The 26,139-nt window shown below is 36.3% G+C and overlaps 1 long non-coding RNA gene across 3 annotated transcripts in view; it reads right to left on the bottom strand.

The window, feature by feature from the left end:
* The window catches only part of LOC144306213 (uncharacterized), a 402,455-nt gene that overhangs the window by 305,947 nt on the left and 70,369 nt on the right, over positions 1-26,139 (bottom strand). For all 3 annotated transcript variants that reach the window (XR_013373229.1, XR_013373228.1, XR_013373230.1), the window contains one exon: positions 22,685-22,841. This is a non-coding gene — a long non-coding RNA (uncharacterized LOC144306213). The remainder of the gene's footprint in view (positions 1-22,684; positions 22,842-26,139) is intronic.

The raw sequence follows: 26,139 nt of genomic DNA, 5'->3' as shown, positions 1-26,139 counted from the left end.
AGGTAAGGAAAAAGGGTCATGTCAAGAAACTGAACACATCCTAAAAAAGGAATATTGCCAGTAGTTCAATTTTTATTTTTAATATGGCCTTGTTATTGCAGACATGCTATATCAAACAGCAATAGGAAGTTTCACACATACTTTTTAATTTTATTGAATTGCCCAAGTCTACCCTTATCCCTTACTCCAAGGAGAGATGTTCTTTTTTTCATCTTTTATTTTTGAATACTCTTAAAAAATACTTAGCTTTCATATATACATATATATAAATCACAAGATTACTCATGGCAAACATTAAGAAGTTGCATTTCAATTCAGACACATCTCAAAGTGATACAGGGTTTCTAGGGCTGCTGTCTAACCTAAAAATATCAAATCAAGGATTATATCTGAACAAGTATGTTTATGCTATTCTCTGTACAGTAAAATTTTCTTATTCTTATAACAGAATCGAAAGGTAGCACAGTCAGTACACTCTGATTTACTGTTTCCTTTAGAAAACATGAAGTGGTAGAAACAAATGTTAATCAAGACTTACTAAGTTTTGTTAGAATTCTGGATACGTTCTAATCAAAATCCCTGTTATTCTGACGGTCTTTATTAGTCCTTCACTGAATTAATTTCCTTACATTTTCACCTCTCTTACCTGTGTAATCTCTATCCAAGGATGCTATGTGAGACCAAATGGCTACAGATATGCTTTCCTGGATGAAATGTTCTTCCTGCCAGTATATCTAAATGCCTGCTACAAAGTAATTATAAAACTAATCCTTTTTAATGTACCATTCAAGTCACAAAAAGAGTTTAATAGCTACAACAGAGGTAAGTCAAAAAAGACATTACAAAATTTACTTGATAAAGTATCTTAAAGTTACACAAGGAAAGAGACAAAATAAAATAAATTCCCCTAATGTACCGCAAATATCAACCACCACACACTACCTACAAGCCATATGTTTTTTCCATCTGTTCTGTTATCGTCAACTAAATTTATAGTATTTGGGCTATCAGAAGGATTGTCAAACACGAGCTGGGCAGGATTTTAAAACCTAGGTGTTACTGTTAGTTGGGTTTTTCCTGTTTTTTTTTAAAGAGCTACCCACCTCTATGCTCATCCACAATTGATGATATTTATTGGTTTCAGACTGAGAGTCCTTCAATATTTCTGAGGAATGTAAGTTAGTCCTCAGAAAGCTTAAAGTATTCCTAGAACCACTGACACTGCTTTCAATGCCTCAAATGATGACTTCTCCATATAGAGAAGCTGGAATTTCTGAAGATAAATAGGACTCTTCCAAGCGTGGAAGTGCTGGATTTGTGACCTTTGATGGGTGGATTATAGTGCGTGATAAGCAGAAATCTAAGAAGATCCCCCAATGATCCAAACCTTTGTAGAAGTCTCTCTTCTTGGGTAGGAGAGGCACCTGCTGATTTCTTCTAGCCAGCAGATTATGACAAAGGTAACAGAATGGTCCCTCCCTTAGTTAGGTTACATTATATGGCAAAAGTGATGGCCTACTCATACACCTGAGATTATACTACATTTGGACACCTGGGAGGCTCGGTGGTTGAGCATCTGCCTTCAGCTCAGGGCATGATGCTGGGGGCCTGGGATCAAGTCCTACATCAGGCTTCCTGCACGGAGCCTGCTTCTCCCTCTGCCTGTGTCTCTGCATCTCTCTTGTGTCTCATGAATAAATAAATAAATAAAATCTTTAAATAAAAAAAAGAAAGAAAACTCGGTTACACTGTGCCTAGAGTCCTGACCTATAGAAACAGAGAGATGATAAATGTGTGTTATTTTTAAATGGCTAAATTTGTGGTAATTTTATATAGCAATGGAAAGTGAATACATTGCACGTAAAAAGTATTTCTTCTAGTTTCTACCTTAAGACTTACCCCAAGTATCAAGTATTCCTGGGTTCCCAAATAAGATACATAGAGCAGAGGTACCCCAGCTTTCTCGCTGACCCCAGCCTAACGCAGAGGCATTTCAGCTGACTCACAAGAGAATAAATATTTACAGTTGTACGCCACTAATATCCAGCTGTTATTTTTTATACACATCACTACTACCTTGGATTCATAAAATACCATTTGATGCAACTTTTTAAAGCAATCCTGTTTAAGTTAGTGTCCCAAATATCCCAAAATATCATGTACTATAAGATCAAAGACTAAAAAATCAGATACATCTTACACTGGGCTCTAAAGGGAAAAAAGGACTATCAAATCACTAGAGGAGGTAAGCTGGTAAGTAACTCTCTTTTCACTCATTAACAACATAAGTCAAAGAATTCAAAAAATAATAATCATATCATTTGACAATACATTCCTAAATTGTCATGTCAGGAAGTTAAAACTTATGGAAAACATTTTTTTTAATTATCTCTAATTTCAATCATAAGTATTGAAAGCATGAACAATAAGTGATTTCACTCATTTTAAATTTCATAGGAAAGCTATTTCATGTGCCACGTGAAGAAGTTGTTGAAATTATGGCAAATGCACAAAATGTATTTAAGGTAAAATGCTCTAAGGCAGATATATTTTTAATGTATCCTGAATTCAGATTCATGCATACACTCTTCTCTCAGAGCCCACGGACATAATATTCAAAGTACCCTTAATTGGGGAAAAGGAGTAAAAACACTCCAACTCAAAGCAAACTAAGATGGCTTTCAATTCAGTATTCTTGGAATACTTCTAGGACCAATGTCATCACACAATTACATAAAAGATACTAATTATATCAGGACAACATAACATACTGAGAATAGATAGTCTTACGTTATAGATGGTTGGCATCTGTGGGAGCTGAATTAAATTATCCTTTAAGATTACTAAAAAAATACATGTGTTTATATGTAAGTGATACATATATCTACATGTGTCACATATCTATGTATACAGGTATGCATATATACGCACATGCATACATGTGCACCCATACATGTACATATATATTTCCCAAGGGCCTGTGAACCATGCCCAAAATAATCCCAGATAAGAAATTCATTTAACATTTAACACTTCTTTTTATTACACTGGGCAAGGAGAAGGTGAGATAGAGAAGCTAAGATCTGATGAGCAAAAAGAGGGGCAATGCAAATTCCATAGAATAAAGAAAGGTCTTCCTAATCTTCGAGTTTTTATCAACTAGTTTCGAAAGGTAATTTTCAAATGAAGTAAATCTGTTTTAAATGCTAAATTATAAACATTGAAAAAAATACGGAATTTTACTCTCTCATTCTGTGATAAACCATGATTCAATCAAAAGCTACTTAGAAAACTATTTTGTAAAAATAAACACTAAAGTCCAAGAGTTCCTCTAGGTAATTAGAGTCTTTCCCTGTACCTCCAAGCCACTCCTACTAAAACCTCTGCAACGTTAAAGAAATTGAATATTACTAAAGAGATGGTCCAGGACCTAGGCTACAGTAGTTTTCTTTTCCTGAGAGACATTATATCTGTAACTACTAGTTCTATTTCTTCATTTGTTTACAGCATCTGAATAACGCTCCATGATATATTAATCTTGAACTTGTTCTTTTGAAATCATGGCTTCAAAGTTAAATACACACACACACACACAACAGTGGGAGTTTAGCAAATGTGATAGTGTCGACATAAATTATGTGTGCACAGTAAGTTTGTGTGACCTACCCACCTTAAAAAAAAAATCAATGATTTGTATATCTTCAATTGTTCCTTCGTTCTAAAACTGTTAAATTTCTTTCATTGTAATTCTCCCAGAGGGACATTTCTTTGTCAGAGTATGAGAGCCCAGCACGCAAGAGTTAACTGTTTTAAACTGATAGCTGCATTTATTTTATACCCCATTGCTTCAAGAGTACCCCATGTACTTTCTCCTCTGAACATATTGGGGAGATGGTATGTGTGTGGATACATATGTGTATAAACGTGTGTGTGCAATTCTATTTCATATACACAGGGCATGTATGAGTGCATGTGTCTCGCAAAGAATTCTTAAATCTCCCTATTGGTATAAACCACTGATACGCATGGTTTGGTTAAATTACCCCTGTCAGGTTTATTATCTACTCTTTTTCCCTGCTGTTAGCATGTGTAATTGTATGGTTTTAAGAACTTGAATGACTCACCATAAAGCAAGCTGAAAAAATAAGGGACAGATGTGTTTCTATGTATTTTCTGAGGGTTGCTAGGACGGGAGCCCTTTCAGCTTATTTCGGAATCTCATCTCAGAGGTAGCTTTTGCCTCCTTAGCTTATCTCTCCCCGCAATCCTCAAGCCCCCTCAACCACCAGAAGGATGGAAGGCTCACACTATAAATGCCACCCACCAACTTGAATGAGGACACAGACAATAATACAATGGCTACCCCTCAGCAAGAGAAATGACTATTGCCTTCTCCTCCAGTAAGGTTAAATGAAGGGGAACCTGCCTATGAACAAAAGATAAAGCAAAGGGACTTCCTCCTCTTTGAGAGATGATTAATAGGAGACAACCTCACAGATCGTTTGTGGTAAAAAGATCATAAACAGAACTATGGCTGTTGATCAGATTTCAAAACGTTGGTCTTGATCCTTTAACCCCGTGGTTAGCATAACCAGAAGCCGGCAGCAGCCAGAAGTTTTAATGAGAGGTCAAGCTGTCAACCAGAGAGTTGAACTTTTACAGTTTTGGGGTCAGACAACTTGTCAACAGAATCAAATTCCCTCTTTAACTGCAGCCCTGTAAACTCAACGTGGAGTAGATGTCTCGTAGAAGTGGCTGCTGGTAAAACTGTTTTATCTCTAAATGAAAAACATCTTAGTAACAAGCTGCTAACTGGTTGAAGCCACGTTATTACACTTCCAGAGGGAAGTGGCTCTCAGTCTGAGGCTACAAGGATGCCTTATCTCCCCCTTGTCATTTTTGGGACCGTCTGTGATTTTCCTCTTACTTTCGTTACTAGCCACTTGAAAAAAAATACTGTACGTTTTGTGACTTGCAATTAGATGTTAATTTAGAAAATGATGCCAACCCAGATAGTAAACTGCTATAAGGTTCATTTTGACCTAAGGATTACATCTTCCATTACTGGGGAGACAACAAAAGAAACTATGAATCTAGTCTCAGTATCACATAATTTCTTCTTGGGGATATACAAGACACACAAAGAAAAAAAAATTAATTTAAGAGAGAGAGAGAGACCAGGAGCGGAGAGGAGCAGAGAGAGAGAGGGGGAGAGAAAATCTTAAGCAGGCTCCCTGCTGAACACTGAGCCCCACAAAGGCTTGATCTCATGACCCTGAGATCATGAGCTGAAATCAAGAGCCAACACTTAACTGGCTGCGCCACGCAGGCACCCCAAAGAAAATTTGATAGTGTGCAGCTTCCTAAATGTGGTGCAAACCCGTCGAGGTGGAATTGAGTAATGCAGCAGTTGAATGACACCTGCTGAAGGAGCGTCTTCACGATTCTATAGGCTTTCAAAAGGACGTGGTTTTGATGGCAGATTGCAAGTTGGAGGAGCAGAGTGGAAGAATCATTCCAGCAACGCAGCGGTATGAGCAAGCAATGCAAAGTCAGAAACAGTTTTAATAATGGAGTCAGCCTGGAAAAAGCATGAGCCAAAGATTTCTAGAACTAGGTTTGGTCACTCGCCAGCACAATCCTAGGGGAACTAGGATCTATCTCATAGGCTGATTATGAAATGAGACTATGTATATTAAATGTAAAAACCCTATGCTGATATTAATTGCTTCATTGCTATAATTATTAGAAAAGTAATTATATCTAATGAAAAAGAAAAACAATGCACAGAAATATGTAAAATGCATGGTGATAAATTCTTGTACTTGTCTCACCCCAGTCCCTGGGTGAGGGTAAACTATTTACAACTTGAGCTCTGTATGTTCTGGGTTTTTTCCTATGCTTGTGCAAGCATACCTATGATTATTTTACAAAAATGGAAATTTTGCTCTCAACTGGTTTTCACTTAATATGTCTTGATTATTTCTCTTGTCATCTCTGAATATTTTCATATGAGTGTATCTAATCAGTTTCACCTTACCCTACTGATGAACTCTATATATAAACTTTGTATAATTCAAGACATACATAAGCATTTTATGAAGGGCTTTAAGATAAAGACCGAAAAGTGAAGTTGCTGACTAAAAGTTATACAATTTTAAAATTTTAATAATTATCATATGTCCCTTTAAAATGTTGAGCCAATCTGTTATCCAAAAAACAGTGTATGAGAATGTCAATTTTTTTCATGACATTTTTAGTTTATCTTAAACTTTTTATTCTAACAATATGGATTCATATGTCCTTATAAAGACAATAGAGGGGAGCCTGGGTGGCTCAGTCAGGTAAGTATCTGACTCTTTATTTCAGCTCAGATCATCATCTCAGGGTTGTGAGATTGAGCCCTGACTTGGGCTCTGTGCTCTGGGTGGAATATGCTTAAGATTCTCTCTACCTCAGTCTGCCCCTTCCCCCTTTCTCTCTCACAAACAACAGGGGCACCAGGGTGGCTCAATTGGTTAGGTGTTCAACTCTTGGTTTTGGCTCAGGTCATGACTTTGCAATCATGAGATCAAGCCCATTGTCCCGCTCTGTGCTTAGCAGGGAGTCAGCTTCAGATTCTCTCTCTCTCCTTCCCACTTATACTCTTTCTTTCTCAAATAAATAAAATATTTAAAAACAATTTGAGGGATGCCTGGGGGGCTCAGCAGTTAAGTGCCTGCCTTTGGCCCAGGGCATGATCCTGGAGTCCTGGGATTGAGTCCCATGTCAGGGTCCCTGCATAGAGCCTACTTCCCTCTCTGCCTGTGTCTCTGCCTCTCTCTCTGTCTCTCATGGATAAATAAGACCTTTTATAAATAGATAGATAGATAGATAGATAGATAGATAGATAGATAGATGATAGATAGATAGATAGGAGATCCCCTATACAATTTACCTAGTGCCCCCCAATGGTAATATATCATAAAACTACAGAATATTGCAACCAGGATATTGACATTGAAAGTCCAAATAGAGAGTATTTCTATCACCACTGATTCATACATTGCCCTTTTATAGCCACATCCATTTCCCTCTTCCGCCCAATCCCCTCTTTAACCTCTGGAAACCACTACTCTGTTTTCCTTCTCTATAATTTTAAGACTTCAAAAATGTTCTATAAATGGAATCATACAGTATGTACCCTTTTGAGAATGGTTTTTCAGTCAGCATTAATAGCTTTGAGATCCATCCAAGTTGTTACACTAATAGTTTCTTTTTTCCTTTTTTTTTTTATTGCTGAATAGTATTCCATGGTATGAATGTACCATCATTTAACCACTGCCCTATTTTAGTTGTTTCCAGTTTTTGGCTGTCATGCATAAGGACTTCTAGAACTATGTATAATAAAAGTGGTGAGGGTAGATATCCTTGATTTATTCTCAATCTCAGAGAGAAAGCATTTAGTCTTTCACCATTAAATAGAATGTTAGCTGTAGATTATTTTTTTATGTTTTATTTTTTGTCATGTATGTGTGTTCTTATCAATTTGGGGCAATTCCTCCTTATGAACAATTTACTGAGTTTCTATCATAATTGGATGTAGGATCTTGTTAAATGCTTTCTTTTGCATCAGCTGATAAAAATCATAGGATTTGTCTTTGTTACTCTGTAAACAAGGTAGATTACCTTGGCTGATTTTCAAATACTGACCCAACCTTGCATAAACAGAATAAATCCTACTTGGTCAGGTTGTAGAACTCTTCTTATACTTGGTTGATTCAGTTTGCTAATATTTTAAAAATCTTTGCTTCTGGGTTCATGAGACAGATTGGTCTGTAGTTTTCCTCTTTTGCATCGTCTTTATCTGTTTTTGACATCAGAGTAATCCCGGCATTAGAAAATGGGATGCTAGTAGTCTTTTCTCTTACATGTTCTGGAGACAGACTTAACGCCAGTTTTACACTCTCTTTAAATGTTTGGTAGAATTCTTCAGTGAAACCATCTCAGCCTGAAGATTTCTTTTTGGGGAGTTTTTAAACTACAAATTTAATTTTCCTTATAGATACAGGATTATTCAAATTATCTATAACTTGTTAAGTTGTAATAGTATGTATTTTTCAAGGAATTAATCTATTTCATCAAGTTTATGTACAGAGAGCTGTTTATTATCCTTTCCATGTCTGCTGGGTATGCGGTGTTACTACTTTTCCCATTCCTGATACTGATGATGTTTCACCTTTCTTTGTTAATCTTTCTAGAAGTTGGTCAGTTTTGTTATCATACTGGAGAACTAGTTCTTGGCCTTATTGATTTTTTTCTATCATTTTTCTGATTTCAGTGCTTGCTTCAGCAGCACTGATATTTTTCTGATTTCAATTTAATTGATTTTTGGCTTCTATGTATTACTTCCTTCTTTCTACTTACTTTGGGTTTATTTGCCTTTTTTCTGGGTTCTTGAGGTACGAACTGAGATTGTTGATTTGAGACTTTTCCTCTTTTCTAATGTATGCATTTATTGCTACAAATGCTGCTCTTAGTAATTTTTAGCTACTATGAATTTTGATTTTTTTTTTCATTTTAATTCAATACAAAGTTGTTTTTTTTCATTTCCCTTGGGACTTGCTCTTTGGCCTATGAATTATTTGGCAATGCGTTGCTCAGTCCCACATCTTTAAAATTGTTTCTGTTATCTATTATTGATACTAATTTGAGTTCATTTTGGCCACAGAAAACACAATTTAAATGCTGTTAAATTTGTTAGCATTTGCTTAATGATCCAGAATACACTATCTTGGTATGTTTCAGATAGCACTTTTAATCTTTGCAAAACATATAGGTAAAAACTAACCTCAAACTTAAGCTGATATTTTTTAATTAGTAAATATGAATTTTTCCTATGTTTATTAGCCTTTTATAATTCTATTATATTCCTATGTCTTTTATGCACTTTTAATTTGGTTGACTTTTTATTAATGTACAGGTGCCTTATATATTAAGAATATTTGGTGTTGATTATTTTTCCTCATTGGCAGGTTAGTCTTTCAGTATCTTTTACTGTGGTTTTTACATATACAAATTTAAAGTCAGGTATTTTAATTTACCAGCATTTCCCTTTCCATCTTGGTTTTCACTTCATGCACAAAGATCTGCATACTTCCATAAAATTATGTATTTTTATAATTTTTATCACTTCATTTGAACACTTAATACCTGATTTACCAAGAACATCTTTAACAATGGTAATTCTATCATAACACTTCCATAGATAATACAAAACTAATGTAATACTTGATTGGGGAATAATTTATATCTATATTTGAATAGAACTGTGATTATTCATCCATTAAATACAGGAAGGAACTATCATTTAATGCACACTTTAAATGTGCCAGAAATTTTGCTAGGCAGTTTATGTTCTTAATTTACATCTTACAACAACTCTAGGAGTTAAAGCCTTCCCATTTTGTGAAGAAAATGGAAACCTAAAGCATTAAATAATTTGCTAAAGCTGGGACAAAGTTGGGATTCAAATCCAGGCATGTCTAATGCCCAAACCTGTGATCTTCCTACTGTACTCATTGGCTCCCACACTTGACATATAAAAGGCACTGCAAGCAGTACAGAGGATAACAGAACTTAGCCATTGCCTTCATAGAGGAATTAATACTACATTTTAAAAGTGATTTATAATGTCCAAAGCACACTGGCATTCAACCATTTATTGAATACTTTCAACCTCCCAGATGCTAGGACTACTGATTACACATAAGATGTAGTCTTTTTCTGTGAGCTACAATATGTATATTGTCATCCTCACTTTTTAGAACAGGGCTCTAAAACAGAGGCTATGTATGCAGTTCGCTTGCCTCCATTGGCATAATTTAATGCTGCCAGCAACACTTCAAACATAGGTCCTCTTACTTTCACTACAAATGATCACCTTCACAGGTTGACCTCAGCTCACTTCCAATGCAAACCTAGAAGCTCCAAGAAGACACGTTGGTGGAAGAAATGTGCAACTACAATGGAGCAGCAGAAGCCTTCTCCAGCTAAGGGAAATGCCAGCTACTTCCTGGCTGTTCTCCCGTTTCCTGAGTCCCTCAGAGGTTGGGAAAATCTAGGATTTTGTCCATGTTCCTTTCTAGTTGTGTGCCTCAGGCTTTTTCAGAGACAAGTATATTTTACTTGCTAATATTTTTAACAGCAATTAGTATTAATTGCCAATTAAAGCTGATACTTTTAACAGCTCTATTGAGATATCATGCACCTACAATTCACCCATTTAAAATACATAGTTAAAAAAATAAATAAAAATAAAAAAATTAAAAATTAAAAAAATAAATAAAAAAATACATAGTTCAGTGGCATATAGTGTGTGTGTGTGTGTGTGTGTATATATATATATATATATATATATACACTCACAGTTATAGAACTATCACTATAATCAAGTTTAGAATAGTTTCATCACCCTAAGAAAGAAACAATGTACCCCTTAGCTTATAGCCCTTATAACTCACCAGCCCAAAGCAAACACTGATACATTTTCTGTCTCTATAGTTTTACCTATTTTGGACATTCCATATAAGTGGAATTACAGAATATGTGGAATAGGGGTTATTTTACAGAGAAAGCTATTTCACCAGGAACCTGATTTGGAAAACTGGTAAAGCAATGCACAAGGTAGATGAGTATCATAAACATTGTTATAAACTCTACAATCTATTGAGTATCGGAGGATCATGAAGAAAGCTTATAGCAAACATTGTTTACTTGCTGGTGAGTACCCCTGCCTCTGATTTTTCTGTGGACTCATTCTCCATATATGAACATTACAATTTGTTTCAATTCTAAGCAAAGCTGTTTATGTAAATATCCGGACAGTTTTTTCTTGTCTTCAGCTGAATACCATATTTGTTCCAATTTCTCCTCTGCTACTGCTTCCTCTACCACCCACTCCCACAGGACCTTAATTTGGGGGAATTTGAGACTGGTTTTCCCACACAATTTCCCTCCTTTAAATCTTGATTGTCAGTAGCATCAGGAGATGCCTTGAAGGCAGAGAAGAACAGTTGAAAGTTATGAACAATTCTGTTTATTGAAAGAGTGCTCAAGCCCTATTAATAAACATCCTCAATTGCTCTTCCCAAAATGTCAAAGGATCCTTAAGAAGCAAGTTATCATCCAGACCTAGTTATGCGGTTTTAGAGTGCATTGATTTCGCTCTCTCAGCAAAGGTAATCCCTGCCTGTTCTTTAAAATAAGACAAATGTACCAATGTACAATTCAATGAGATCTGAAGGAAATGTGAAAACCCATATGACTGCACAAACCATTCATAGACCATTTCCTTTACCGAGCTCTACTGGGCTTGCATTCAACCACCCCATCCCTCTAGTTACTGTCATGATAACTACTATTCAGATTCTTTTTGCCTGTTCATGAGTCTCCCATACATTGAATCATATATGCACTCTTGTGTCTGGGTTCTCTGTCAGCATATTGCTTCTGAGATCCATCCACATTACTTCATAAAACAGGTAACTCATTCCTTTTATACTGGCAATTGGTATTTCATTGTATGAAACATATGGAAAGCAACCTATGTCTTTGGTTGATCAACATTGACAGTTTTTCTATATGAGGGTTACAATGAATACAGCTACTGTGGATAGTCTTTCTGAGGACATATGCGTTCATTCCCCCCCCCCCCCCCGGGGAAAATTCCTAGAATGGCTGGTCTATTGCTTAACATCGTTAAAAACTGCCAGTTTCCAAGTGGTTATGCCTTTTTACAGTCCCACTAGCAACAAATGGGAGTGCCAGTTGCTCCACATTCTAAATAACATCTGGAAAATGTAATCTTTAGTTATTCTAGTAGATGTGAAAAGGTACCCCACTGCATTTTTAATTTGCATTTCTCTGATGACTCATGTTGAGCACCTTACAGACCATCCACACATCTTTTGCAAAGTATCTGTTCGACTTCTGCTATGTTAGTTGGTGTTTATTATTTAAATTCAATTAGCAACATATAGTACATCATTAGTTTCAGATGCAAAGTTCAGTAATTGATCAGTTGCATATAACACCCAGTGCTCCTCACATCACAAGCCCTCCTGAACGCCTGTCACCCAGTTACCCCAACCTCTCACCCACCTCCCTTTCTGCAACCCTCAGTTTGTTTCCTATAATTAAGAGTAACTTAAAAAAAAGAGTATCTCATGGTTTGTCTCCCTCTCTGATTACTTATTCATTTGTATGCATTCATGATATATTCCAAGCATAAGTTCTTTGTCAGATATATGTATTGTGGCTATGTCCTTCCAACATGTAACTTGGCTTTTCTTTTTCTTAATGAGGTATCTTAAAAAGTTGAAGTTCAGGACTTCATAAGCTGAAGTTCATTTTACTGATGTTTTTCTTTTATGGTTGTTTTTCATGACCTGTCTAAAAGCCCTTGGCTCTCTCCAAGTCACAAAGATGTTCTCCTATATTTTCATCCAAAGACTTTACTGTTTAAGCTTTTATGTTTACGTCCATGATTTACTTTGAATTAATGTTTGTGTATTGTATAGAAATTAAATCCCATTTTTTCCATGTGCATATGCAGTTACTCCATTACCCTTCACCAAAAACATCTGCATACAAACACACACACACACACACACACACACACACTTTTTTCCTTCAATATCTTTGACATCCAATGGGCCATTTAAGTGTAAGTCTAATTATGGACACTCTAGTCTGTTGAATCAAAGTCTGAACATTCTTACACCAATGCCATATTCTCTTGATTATTGTTTATAATAAGTCTTCAAGTACTAGTAGTGCCCATACTTGGTTCTTCTTTTTTCAAAACTGTTCCGCTACTTTAGATCCTTTGTATTGTTTCGTTTTTCACATTTTATAATCAAATTGCCATTTTCTAAAAGGAATAGTTTGTTGGACTTTTAATGGCGTTGCACTCAATTTAAAATATCAATTTAAGGAGAGGTGATATCTTAAAAACCCAAAGTTTTCAAATCCATGAATATAGTATACCTGTCTTTCTTTAGATCTTAATTTCTTTCAGCAATGATTTAAATGTAGAGGTCTTATACATCTCCTGTTATTTTTATATTTATACATCTCCTAAGTATTTTTATATTTATGTTGGCATTGTAAACATCATCAGCTTTTGTAAATTAGATTATCAATTGTTTGGTGTTAATATAAAAATACCTTTATTTTTGTATATTGACCTTGTATCCTGTAAGTTTTCTAACTTCACATTTTCAAGAGTAATTTGTAAACTATATACATAATCATGCCCCTAAAATGTTGGATAAAAGTGAGGAAGAGGCATCATTGCATTATCTTTAATCTTAAGGGAAAATCATTCATTATTTCACCATTAAATAAGATTGTTATCGATTGAGGTAGTTCCCATCTATTTCTAGATCACTAGGAGGTTATATCAGTAAGTAAGTATTGAATTTTGACAAATATTTTCTTTACATCTCCTGTGATGATCATATGTATATATTTTTTTATCTTTCCATTCATTTTACTAGTTTTTGAATTAAAATAACATTTGCATTCTGGGAATAAATTTGGTCATTTTATATGTCACCAGACTATTTCCTAATATTTTTATAAGAATTTCACAAGCGGGATCCCTGGGTGGCACAGTGGTTTGGCGCCTGCCTTTGGCCCAGGGCACGATCCTGGAGACCCTGGATTGAATCCCACATCAGGCTCCTGGTGCATAGAGCCTGCTTCTCCCTCTGCATATGTCTCTGCCTCTCTCTCTCTCTCTCTCTCTCTCTCTCTCTCTCTCTGTGACTATCATAAATAAATTAAAAATTTAAAAAAAAAATTTCACAAGCAACCTCTTTCTATAATTTTGTTTTCCAATAATGTCTTCAAAGAGTTAGATATCCATGTTAATCTCATGAAATTAAATAGGTTTCTTCCTCCTCTATTTTCTGATACAGTCTGTAGAAGAATGATCTTATTTGTTCTTTAACTGCTTAATAGAATTCATAAGTGGAAATAACTAGATTTAGATTTTTGAGGGTAACATTTTAATAATGAATTCAATTTTTGTAGAAGACAAAATTATTCAGGTATTCTATTTCTTCTTATGTCAGTTTCAGTAAACTGATTTTTATCATGAAATTTTTCCATTATATCCTAATTTCTAATTTACCAGCATAAAGTTTTCATAATATTTTTTATCCATTGCTTTATAATCTATAGGATCTATAGTGATATTTAATATTTCATTCTTCATATTAAAAATGGGGGCTATGTTTTTAATTAGTTATCCTTTGCTAGAGTTTTATTAAATTTGATTAATCTTTGTGAAAACCCAACTTTGACCTTTTTCATTTTCTCTACTATTATTCTATTTTCTATTTCTATTTTAATCTACTATTTTTAATATTCCTGAGATGGAAACATAATAGAGTTAATTTTTTTAAGAATTTTACTTATTTGATAGAGAGCACAAGCAGGGGGAGCAGAAGGCAAAGGGAGAGGGAGGAACAGAGAGCCCAATGTGGGGCTCAATCCCAGGACCCTGGAATCATGACCTGAGCCAAAGGCAGACACTTACCTGACTGAGCCACCCAGGTACTCCGAGAGTGTTGATTTTAAAACTTTGTTCTTTTTTTATACAAGCTTTAAGTACTATATATTTCCTTGTATGCATTCTCTTATCTGCAACCCATGCATTTTGTTATGTTGCACTTTCATTACCATTTATTAGAAATATTTTCTAATTTCTCTTGTGAATTCTTCTTTGGCCCATAGTCATTTAGAAGTATATTGTTTGATTTCTAGAAGGAGCATAAGTAGCCCAACTGCCATTGTTAGAGCTTTACTTTCTCTGCTCCATTTCCTGTAGGCAGCAAAAGGTGGGCAGGACAACGTTTTCAAGGTCATAAGATGAAAAAGGAATTCAAGAGGAAATTGTCAGCCAGTATTTTACTGTGTGCCCTATATGTCAGGTATTGGCCAGGCTCTGCATGTAATACTCACCAGTGTTGTCTACTATCTATTGTGACCAGCATAGGCCTATCAAACCTGGCGCAACTCAGAGTGGCCTTAGGGACTATAAAGTATCCAATGATGGCCATGATATTGTGTGCAATGATCCTGGAGATGCTGTGCTGCTCTGGTGAGAGCAGCACTTTTAGGTGATCACAGACCAGGCCCAGGTACAGATTGCTATCAAAAACAGTGGTGTATATAAAAGTCATAGTGATATCATTATTGTTGTTGTTTAAAAAGTTATTTAAGTAGAAAAACAATGAGCTATTACAATATGTCTTTCTAGTAGAAAGACATCAAGTTTTTGAAAAATGGCCTGATTTAAAAACAAAAAAAAAAATTGGAAGACCTTAAATCCACTTTAATGCAAGTCAGACTTGAAAACAAATAGTCAGAAATACAATACCTGAAATACATTATTAAAGACCTGGGAAGCCTCAAATTTTTACTTGGCCTTCACAGACTTTTCAAATAGATTAAATCTATATATTTATAAAAAGTTAATCTAATGGATGAAATTATAAGAAAGATGCAGAATTTAGAAGATTCATCAAAACAAATTAAATTCCAAGTAGCTACAACCAGAACTGCCTTCAAATTCTATCACAAGAATGAAGAACTACTTCAGAAAGCACTAAGGTGTTTTAGATGAACATTCTCATCTTAAGGGAAACACAAAACTGCCCTGGAAAAGAAGCACAAACAAACTTAACAAAAAGAAAAAAAATATGAGGAAAATCTGAAGTGACACTTAGAAAAATCAAAGTGGTAAAGAAAGTCAGATGAAGCTTGGAGTGAACAATTTGGGATGAAAGACTGGGTTGCTATTCTTGGAGAAGAATGCTGTTCTTACATAGTGAGAAGCTAACATTGCATGCAATGGATAAATGAAAAAATGGGGACCACTTATATAGGACCAATGCAAAGGAGTGTGAAGAAACTGATATAGTTAAGTTAAATTCTTATTTAAGAACTTTGGAAGAAAAAGGAAGCTAAATGTACTTAAATAAAATAATTGACGCAGTTAATGATCCACAAAGTCAAATCAAGAAAGACTAGCCACAGTCAGAAAGCAGAAATTCCAATTCTTTCCTGAATAGCACTAAGAAAATGAATTTTCACTAAATACCCAATTTAGAAAGAATTTACTATAGAAAAATAGAAGGGAATCTTTTCAAAGATGAAAAAATCAGTCATGCATATAAAGAGCTAGTCACCTATAAAATTCAAAATTCTTTCAGAAAAAGTTTTAAAAAATCACTATTATCAAATACAGCTCTGTTGCCTGAGAGAAACTGTGTTAACTTAAGAAAATGCACACGTGAGACAAAAAAATACTGGAAAAGAATATAAATGCTTCAAAAAGGATCCTTAATGTACCTGACATTACTTAATAGCAATTAAGTAATACAATGACTCATGAAAGGCATTATGCTTTAAGGTAATGTTTTATAACTGAATATTATTTAAAAATGAATATCAAAAGTAAACTGCTTCCATTTTTTTTCTATTTGTAGGTATATAATGTACATCTTACTATTGACAAGTTTACTGAAATACTCCAGAAACACAGCAAGATTTCGTCTCCTAAAATAACTTTTAATTTTTTCTCTCATTTTATTAATTTTATTTTAGTGATTATATGGTATGTCAAATGGGAACTTGAGAGAATTCTTGAGATAGTGCTCTATAATGGTATATTAAATATGAGGGGGGTTTTTGGCAGCCATAAAGATATTTTTCGTATATTTTTTATTGGAGTTCGATTTGTCAACATATAGTAAAACACCCAGTGCTCCTCCCGTCAAGTGCCCCCGCTCAGTGCCCATCACCCATCACTCCCTCCCCCTGCCCACCTCCTCTTTCCACTACCCCTTGTTCATTTCCCAGAGCTAGGTGTCTCTCATGTTCCATCACCCTCTCTGATATTTCCCACTCAGTTTCTCTCCTTTACCCTATAATCCCTTTCACTATTTTTTATATTCCCTACATGAATGAAACCATATAATGTTTGTCCTTCTTTGATTGACTTATTTCACTCAACAATACCCTCCAGTTCCATCCACGTTGAAGCAAATGGTAGATATTCGTCGCTTCTAATGGCTGAGTTATAACGCATTGTGTATACATAGACCACATCTTCTTTATCCATTCATCTTTCGATGGACACCGAGGCTCCTTCCACAGTTTGGCTATTGTGGACATTGCTGCTATAAACATCGGGGTGCAGGTGTCCCGGCGTTTCATTGCATCTGTATCTTTGGGGTAAATCCCCAGCAGTGCAATTGCTGGGTCGTAGGGCAGGTCTATTTTTAACTCTTTGAGGAACCTCCACACAGTTTTCCAGAGTGGCTGCACCAGTTCACATTCCCACCAACAGTGCAAGAGGGTTCCTCTTTCTCCACATCCTCTCCAACATTTGTTGCTTCCTGTCTTGTTTCCCCATTCTCACTGGTGTGAGGTGGTATCTCATTGTGGTTTTGATTTGTATTTCCCTGATGGCCAGTGATGCAGAGCATTTTCTCATGTGCTTGTTGGCCATGTCTATGTCTTCCTCTGTGAGATTTCTGTTCATGTCTTTTGCCCATTTCATGATTGGATTGTTTGTTTCTTTGCTGTTGAGTTTAATAAGTTCTTTACAGATCTTCGATACTAGCCCTTTATCTGATACGTCATTTGCAAATATCTTCTCCCATTCTGCAGGTTGTCTGTTAGTCTTATTGACTGTTTCTTTTGCTGTGCAGAAGCTTTTTATCTTAAGTCCCAATAGTTCAGTTTTGCTTTTGTTTCCCTTGTCTCCATAGATGTATCTTGCAAGAAGTTGCTGTGGCCAAGTTCAAAAAGGGTGTTGCCTGTGTTCTCCTCTAGGATTTTGAAGAATTCTTGTCTCATATTTAGATCTTTCATCCATTTTGAGTTTATCTTTGTGTATGGTGCAAGACAGTGGTCCATTTCATTCTTCTGCAAGTGGCTGTCCAATTTTCCCAGCACCATTTATTGAAGAGACTGTCCTTTTTCCAGTGCAGTCTTTCCCACTTTGTTGAATACTAGTTGACCATAGAGTTGAGAGCCCATTTCTGGGTTCTCTATTCTGCTCCATTGATCTATGTGTCTGTTTTTGTGCCAGTACCACACTGTCTTAATGATCACAGCTTTGCAGTACAACTTGAAATCAGGCATTGTGATGCCCCTGGCTTTGGTTTTCTTTTTCAATATTCCCCTGGCTATTTGCGGTCTTTCCAATTCCACACAAATCTTAAGATGATTTGTTCCAACTCTGTGAAGAAAGTCCATGGTATTTTGATAGGAATTGCATTGAACATGTAAATTGCCCTGGGTAACATGGACATTTTCACAATATTAATTCTTCCAATCCATGAGCATGGAATATTTTTCCATCTCTTTGTGTCTTCCTCAATTTCTTTCAGAAGTGTTCAGTAGTTTTTAGAGTATAGATCCTTTACCTCTTTGGTTAGGTTTATTCCTAGGTATCTTACGCTTATGGGGGCAATTGTAAATGGAATTTATTCCTTAATTTCTCTTTCTTTAGTCTCATTGTTAGTGTATAGAAATGCCTCTGATTTCTGGGCATTGATTTTGTATCCTGCCACACTCCCGAACTGCTGTATGAGTTCTAGCAATCTTGAGGTGGAGTCTTTTGGGTTTTCTACATAGAGTATCATGTCATCGGCGAAAAGGGAGAGTTTGACTTCTTCTTTGCCAATTTGAATGCCTTTTATTTCTTTTTGTTGTCTGATTGCTGAGGCTAGGACTTCTAGTACTATGTTGAATAGCAGTGGTGACAGTGGACATCCTTATCCACTGATCGTAGGGGAAAGGCTCCCAGTATTTTCCCATTGAGAAGGATATTTGCTGTGGGCTTTTCATAGATGGCTTTTAAGATGCTGAGGAATATTCCCTCTACCCCTACTCTCTGAAGAGTTTTGATCAGGAATGGATGCTTTATTTTGCCAAATGCTTTCTCTGCATCTATTGAGAGGATCATATGGTTCTTATTTTTTCTCTTGTTGATGTGATCACGTTGATTGTTTTACGAGAGTTGAACTAGCCTTGCATCCCGGGGATAAATCCCACTTGGTTTGGATTTGATGAATAATCTTCTTAATGTACTGTTGGATCCTTTGGTTAGTATCTTGTTGAAAATTTTTGCATCTGTGTTCATCAGGGATATTGGTCTATAATTCTCCTTTCTGGTGGGGTCTTTGTCTGGTTTTGGAATTAAGGTGATGCTGGCTTCATAGAACCAATATTTTGGAAGTATTCTCTCCCTTTCTATCTTTTGGAATAGCTTTAGTAGAATCGGTATTATTTCTTCTTTAAATGTTTGATAGAATTCCCCAGGGAAGCCATCTGGCCCTGGACTTTTGTGTCTTGGGAGGTTTTTGATGACTGCTTCAATTTACCCCTTGGTTATTGGCCTGTTCAGGTTTTCTATTTATTCCTGTTCTGGTTTTGATATTTTGTGGTTTTCCAGAAATGCATCCATTTCTTCTAGATTGCCTAATTTATTGGCGTATAGCTGCTTATAATGTGTTTTTAAAATCATTTGTATTTCCTTGGTATTGGTTGTGATCTCTCCTTTTTCATTTGTGATTTTATTAATTTGAGTCTTTTCTCTTATGTTTTTAATAAGGCTGGCTAATGGTTTATCTATCTTATTAATTCTTTCAAAGAACCAACAACTCCTGGTTTTGTTTATCTGTTCCACAGTTCTTCTGGTTTCTATGTCATTGAGTTCTGCTCGAATCTTTATTATCTTTCTTCTGCTTGGTGTAGGTTTTATTTGCTGCTCTTTCTCCAGTTCCTTCAGGTGTAAGGTTAGCTTATGTATTTGAGTTTTTTCCAATTTTTTGAGGGATGCTTATATTGCAATGTATTTCCCTCTTAGGACTGCTTTTGCTGTATCCCAAAGATTTTGAACAGTTGTACCTTCATTTTCATTAGTTTCCATGAATCTTTTTAATTCTTTCCTAATTTCCTGGTTGATCCAGTCATCTTTTAGTAAGATACTCTTTAATCTCCACATGTTTGAGTTTCTTCCAAATTTCTTCTTGTGATTGAATTCTAGTTACAAAGCACTGTGCTCTGAAAATATGCAGGGGACAATCCCAATCTTTTGGTATTTGATGAGCCCTGGTTTGTGATCCAGTATGTGGTCTATTCTGGAGAAAGTTCCATGTGCACTTGAGAAGAATGTGTATTCAGTTGCATTCGGATGGAAAGTTCTGCATATATATGCGAAATCCATCTAGTCCAGTGTATCATTTAAAGCCCTTGTTTCTTTGGTGATGTTGTGCTTAGATTATCTGTCACTTGCAGAAAGTGCTGTGTTGAAGTCTCCTACTATTAGTGTATTATTATCTAAGTATGTCTTTACTTTGGTTATTAATTGATATACTTGGAAGCTCCCACATTACAGGCATAAATATTCATGATTGTTAGGTCTTCTTGTTGGATAGACCCTTTAAGTAGGATATAGTGTCCCTCTTCATCTCTTACTACAGTCTTTGTGATAAACTTTAATTTATCTGATAGGAGGATTGCTACCCCAGCTTCCTTTTGAGGACCATTTGTTTTGTTTTGTTTTTTATCAAGATTTTATTTATTTATTAGAGACAGAGAGAGAGAGACAGAGACAGAGAAAGAGACACAGGCAGAGGGAGAAGCAGGCTCCATGCAGGGAGCCCGACGTGGGACTCGATCTCGGGTGTCCAGGATCATGCCCTGGGCCGAAGGCGGTGCTAAACCGCTAAGCCACTGGGGCTGCCCCTTGAGGACTATTTGAATGGTAAATGGTTCGCCAGCCTTTCATTTTCAGGCTGGATGTGTCCTTAGGTCTAAAATGAGTCTCTTGTAAACAGTAAATAGATGGGTCTTTCTTTTTTATCCAGTCCAATACCCTGCATATTTTGATGGGATCATTTAGCCCATTCATGTTCAGAGTTACTATTGAAAGATATGAATTTAGTGTCATTGTAGTACCTATTCAGTCCCTATTTTTGTGGATTATTTCTTTGGGCTTCCTCTTTCTTTTACAGGGTCCCCCTTAATATTTCTTGCAGAGCTGGTTTGTGGTCACATATTCTTTTAGTTTCTACCTATCGTGGAAGCTCTTTATCTCTCCTTCTATTCTGAATGAGACCCTAGCTGGGTATAGCATTTGGGGCTGCATGTTCTTCTCATTTAAGACCCTGAATATATCCTGTCAGCCTTTTTGGCCTGCCAGGTCTCTGTGGAGAGGTCTGCTGTTAATCTTTCTCCCCATATAAGAATCTCTTATCTCTTGCTGCTTTAAGGATTTTCTCTTAATCTTTGGAATTTGCAAGTTTCACTATTAAATGTCACAGTGTTGAATGTTTTTTATTGACTTTTGGAGGAGACCTCTCTATTTCCTGGATCTGAATTCCTGTTTCCCTCCCAAAATTAGGGAAGGTCTCAGCTGTGATTTGTTCAAATATGTTTTCTGGCCCCACTTATACTTAGATTCTTCCTTCTGAGGCTATCATTTATTTCTCTTAACCTTTCCTCATGGTCTTTTAATTGTTTTTCTCTTTTTTCCTCAGCTTTCTTCCTTGCCATCAACTTGTCTTCTATGTCACTCACTCTCTTCTACCTCATTAACCCTCATCATTAGGATGAGGGTTTGGATTGTATCTCATTTAATTGATTTTTAATTTTGGCCTGATTATATCTAAATTCTGCAGTCATAAAGTCTCTTGAATCCTTTATGCTTTTTTCCAGAGCCACCAGTAGCTTTATAATTGTGCTTCTGAGCCGGCTTTCTGACATCGAATTGTAATCCAAATTCTGTAACTCTGTGGCAGAGAGTACTGTTTCTGATTCTTTCTTTCGTGGTGAGTTCTTCCTTCTAGTCATTTTGCTCAGTGCAGAGTGGCTGTATGAATGGGCTGCATCAAGAATATCAACCATGGCCTAAGTAAGTTTCACCCTAGATAATTCTGAGGGGTCCTAGAGGGTGATCCCCTTGGTTCTGAGTGTATTAAGTTCTGTATATTAAAAGATGCTCAGTCCCAAATTTATATAAACCAGCAATACACATAGAAAGCCGCAACTGACCATCAAAACGTAAATGAGATAAAAGAGGGGGGCGGAATGGGAATGAAGAGAGGATATAATCTCACAGAATGAACCCGCACGGTATACCACTTGGTTCTGGGTGCATACTGGTCATGTTTTAGAAGGTATTAACTTCCACCATTGTAGAACAAAATGAGGCAGGGAAAACAAAAAAAACACAAAACAAAACAAACAAAACATATCTTATATATCTCCCAAAATTAAGTTGAGTATGTTGAAGGGCATCTAGAAGTGGAAAATATATCTAAGACATGTAATTATAGAAACACAAAAGTTAAAATCAAAGAAAAATGAAGAGGTGGTAAAAATATTGTAGTTAACGTGCGAAAAGAGAAAAAATATTGGAAATTTTTAGTCTGATATAAAAATGAGTTGTATGGGGAAAAAAGAGAGAAGAAGGAGGTCCTGCCCGAGTTCCCAGCGAGCACTTCCCTCCGAGAAGAATCCGAGCTCTGCTGCCCCGAGGCTCCCGCGCCCTTAGCCCGGCTCCTGGGGGCCCCTCCCCCACTTAGTTCTTTTCTATTTTTTTCCGCCTTCCTACCTTGTTAGAGGCAAAACCCCTTCTCTGTAGCAGCCGCTCTTCCCTCTTTAAATCTCAGGTGGGATGCGTAGGTGTTCAGGATAGTTTGAAGGTTATCTGAATGGGGGGGAACAGGTAGACTTGGGGACCCTGCTCTTCAGCCAGCTTGCCCTGCCCCCTGCAACAAGAAATAGGAGTCTTATTAGTAAATTATTTCTATTTTGATTTATGAGCATTGTAAGCATAGCATGATTTATTACTGTTTAACAAATTTCCTGTATTGATCCAAAATCACACAAAAATTTTGCCTCTTCTAAAGTATTTTATTTTCTTAGTTTTACTAGTATAGGTAACTGATTCTATGTGTGTATGTGTATGTGTGTGTAAAAATTCAAAGTCCAACTGAATGTCCAATTTGAATTATCCAATAGAATTACAAAATTAACTGTCAAATATCAATACAACTAGAACCAAATGCAATAATTCAAAACAGAAAACAATCTAAAAAACTTGTCAACCTGACTTTAGAATGCTTTTGTTTAATATGTGATGTAAGTTTATTAATTTTTCTGTAGTCTACATTTGAAGAGCTCATCATAGCGGGACAAAATTTAACCATCCTGTTGATTTCCAAGGGTCAACAACCTCGAGTTTAATGTGGCCTATCCCAGAAATTAAAGCTAATTTTCTTCTCCATTTGAACAGGTCATCTTTCTACAATAACCACTTAGTAAGGCCTATGTACTTCTAATACCTTTTCCCTTTTGACTTTCTCCTCTCCTACTCTGATCCCAATTAAGAGTTCATTATAATTCATATTCCTTCATTTCTTTCCCTGGGCTTTGTTTTCTGACTCCATTTCCTAAATGATAAATCAGACACTTGTCTTTTACTTCTTTCACACACTAAACCATCCTTCATCCTCTCTCTCCTCTTAATAGTGAGGAATCTTCCATGCTCCCAGACCAGGAGTCCCTACCCATTTCTCAGGCTCTTTCTTGCATGTCACAAGCTAAAATTCCTCTTAAAGTGCACCAATATAGAGTAGACCATACAAATGACAATTATAATGGATTTAAGTTTAAGTGGACCACTTACATCTCAAGAAAATCTAAGAAGGAAGTCTCTCATTTCAATATTCCCCAAGGCAGGCCATTTTTTGACAAAAGTGGGCAAGCAAAAAATGTGCTGGGTGGCAGAAAGCAAGCTTATATGTAATGAATAACTTACTCTCAAGTATTTGGGAATTTAGCCCTATTTAGCATTATTTTTATTAAGACAGTATGTTCTCCCACATTAACATTTTAATACCATTGACCAAGATTCAGCTGTGTTCTTTCTCTAAAGCTACTATCCAAGATCATGAAACTGAAGCTGCAAAAATGATGGGGTGATGTTGGTTATGTTACTTAATCTCTGTAGGCCTCAGCTTCCTCACCTGTAAACTGGAGATCAGAATGACCCACACACACATACCCCTCCCAGGATTGTCCTGAGGCTCAAAAAGGATGATGTTATTCCTTTCACACGCTCTGATCCAGCCACATCAACTCACCCGTCATTCCCAGGCAAGTCATCAAGACTCCGGGCTTTTGGAAATACTCTTCTGCCTCACTGCTCTTTCTGTCTCCTCCTTCCTGGCCAGGCACAGTATCCTGATCATTTGCAAAGGTTCAGTTCTAATGTAACATTCTCTGGCAATGGTTTCTTCACTTACCCCACTAGAGAGTAGCTGCTTCACCTTGCCCCTTTGCATTGTGTGCAAATCTCAGGTAAAGCCTGCATCGCAATATGACTGCTTTTGTGTCTGTATTCTTTACCCGCCTTGTTAATTCCACAAGAATAAGCAAGTGTCTTAGTTGCCTTTGTACCTACCACCTCTCACATTCCCAGGGCCTACCACAGTGCTTGACACATATCTGACATTCAATAAATATTTGTTGACTGTTAAGATTGTATCTGAATTCCTAGTACCAACAGACATCTAAGTCAACCTGCTGACTCATAAAAGTGTAGCCCATTATATAGAAATTAGAGGACCATCGGCATTAATCCCACCACTACAGCTTCCACTTGTAGCTATCAGAAAATCAAGATGTTATTTCAGTCAAATATGGGACTGTTTCCAAACCAAGAATTTTTGACAGACCCCATGGTTCTCTGTTGGACTGTGTTAACTTGCTGTTGACCCATTTGCATTTCAGCAACTAGATCCTCCCTTACTAATAATTCAGCTGCATTAATTTTTCCATATTCAGTGTAGTGAGTATTCTCTCTCTAACCTCACTATTTGGGGTTTGTGAAATAGGATACTCATATTAAAACCAACAAGAATTTGTGGTTACATGGCTTTAAGTATACCAGAAATGGAGTTTGCATTTTTAATGTGCCTCAACCCATGTTGTTTGTATACCTCTACTGGATCATGTCTGAAATAAATTTTCTAAAATCTAGGTATTCATCAAGACCATAAAGTAAGATAAATTGAATTATAATTTATTTCTGGGTAATAAGTAAGCTGAGGATGATGTGTTCCATCTTTTGATGGAATGCAAATTTACCATTAAAAGACAAATTCTTCACTTCCAAAGTTTGAATAGGGTGGTGCTTTAAAAAGCATTCCATCTGGTTAAATTTAGGGTGCTGAAAAAAGCCCACTATAAGAATATTCTCTGGCTCCAGACCCATAACATTTTTACTTGATTATGAACTGGATTCATTTTCATTTACTTGAAGCACTTCCACATCGCTGTTTTTTTTTTCTTCTGCAACAAGGCAAGTTGTCACCATACATGTTGACTTTGGTAATATTGTCTTCTCTAAATAATGCATTTCAGATGCATTATTGCCAGTAAAAGAAAAGCTTGTCTGTACTGGCTGACATTTTTAAAGGATTTACTTTTATTTTTTCTTTTATTCATCTCCCAGCCCTTTTCTTCTCAGTCTCATTCTCCTTTTCTTTCCTACCCTGCTCTCCTACCCTACCACCTGCTCCCTGAATCTTGTCCTATCAAGGTCCAATCAACAGCCTTTTTTATCTCAACTATTATAATGGTCTTCATGACGCTCAGCTCAGGATTCCTACTTGCCATACAGATAAAATTAGTGAGTAAAAGAATGAATGAGCAGCCCAAACCCTTACACCTGCGATTGATGGGTCACTAATGTCATTTGTTTGCCTATCTCCTTTACATAAGAGTTCAAAGGGTCTATGGGCAGAGACCACATATAGAGGAAAAGAATGAGGACAAAGATGAAATGAGTGAAAACAACGAAAACATCTACCTTGCTTATTAACAGTCCTGCCAGAAAATTCAGTAAATTTGTGAAGGCCAACTAATTAGTACAAATTTGGGGGCTCTCCAACAGGAGAAAAGAAAATGAAGCGATTCACTGAGCAAGTCAAATGTAATTGACAAGTCTGTGAAAATATACAGAAGTAAATTGGGACCTATTTTAGAGCTATAAAGGAGAAC

Source organism: Canis aureus, chromosome 36, assembly GCF_053574225.1.
Source record: "Canis aureus isolate CA01 chromosome 36, VMU_Caureus_v.1.0, whole genome shotgun sequence".
Taxonomy (NCBI): domain Eukaryota; kingdom Metazoa; phylum Chordata; class Mammalia; order Carnivora; family Canidae; genus Canis; species Canis aureus.
The sequence above is the reverse complement of the archived record's forward strand: the minus strand, read 5'-3'. Positions and strand labels throughout refer to the sequence as shown.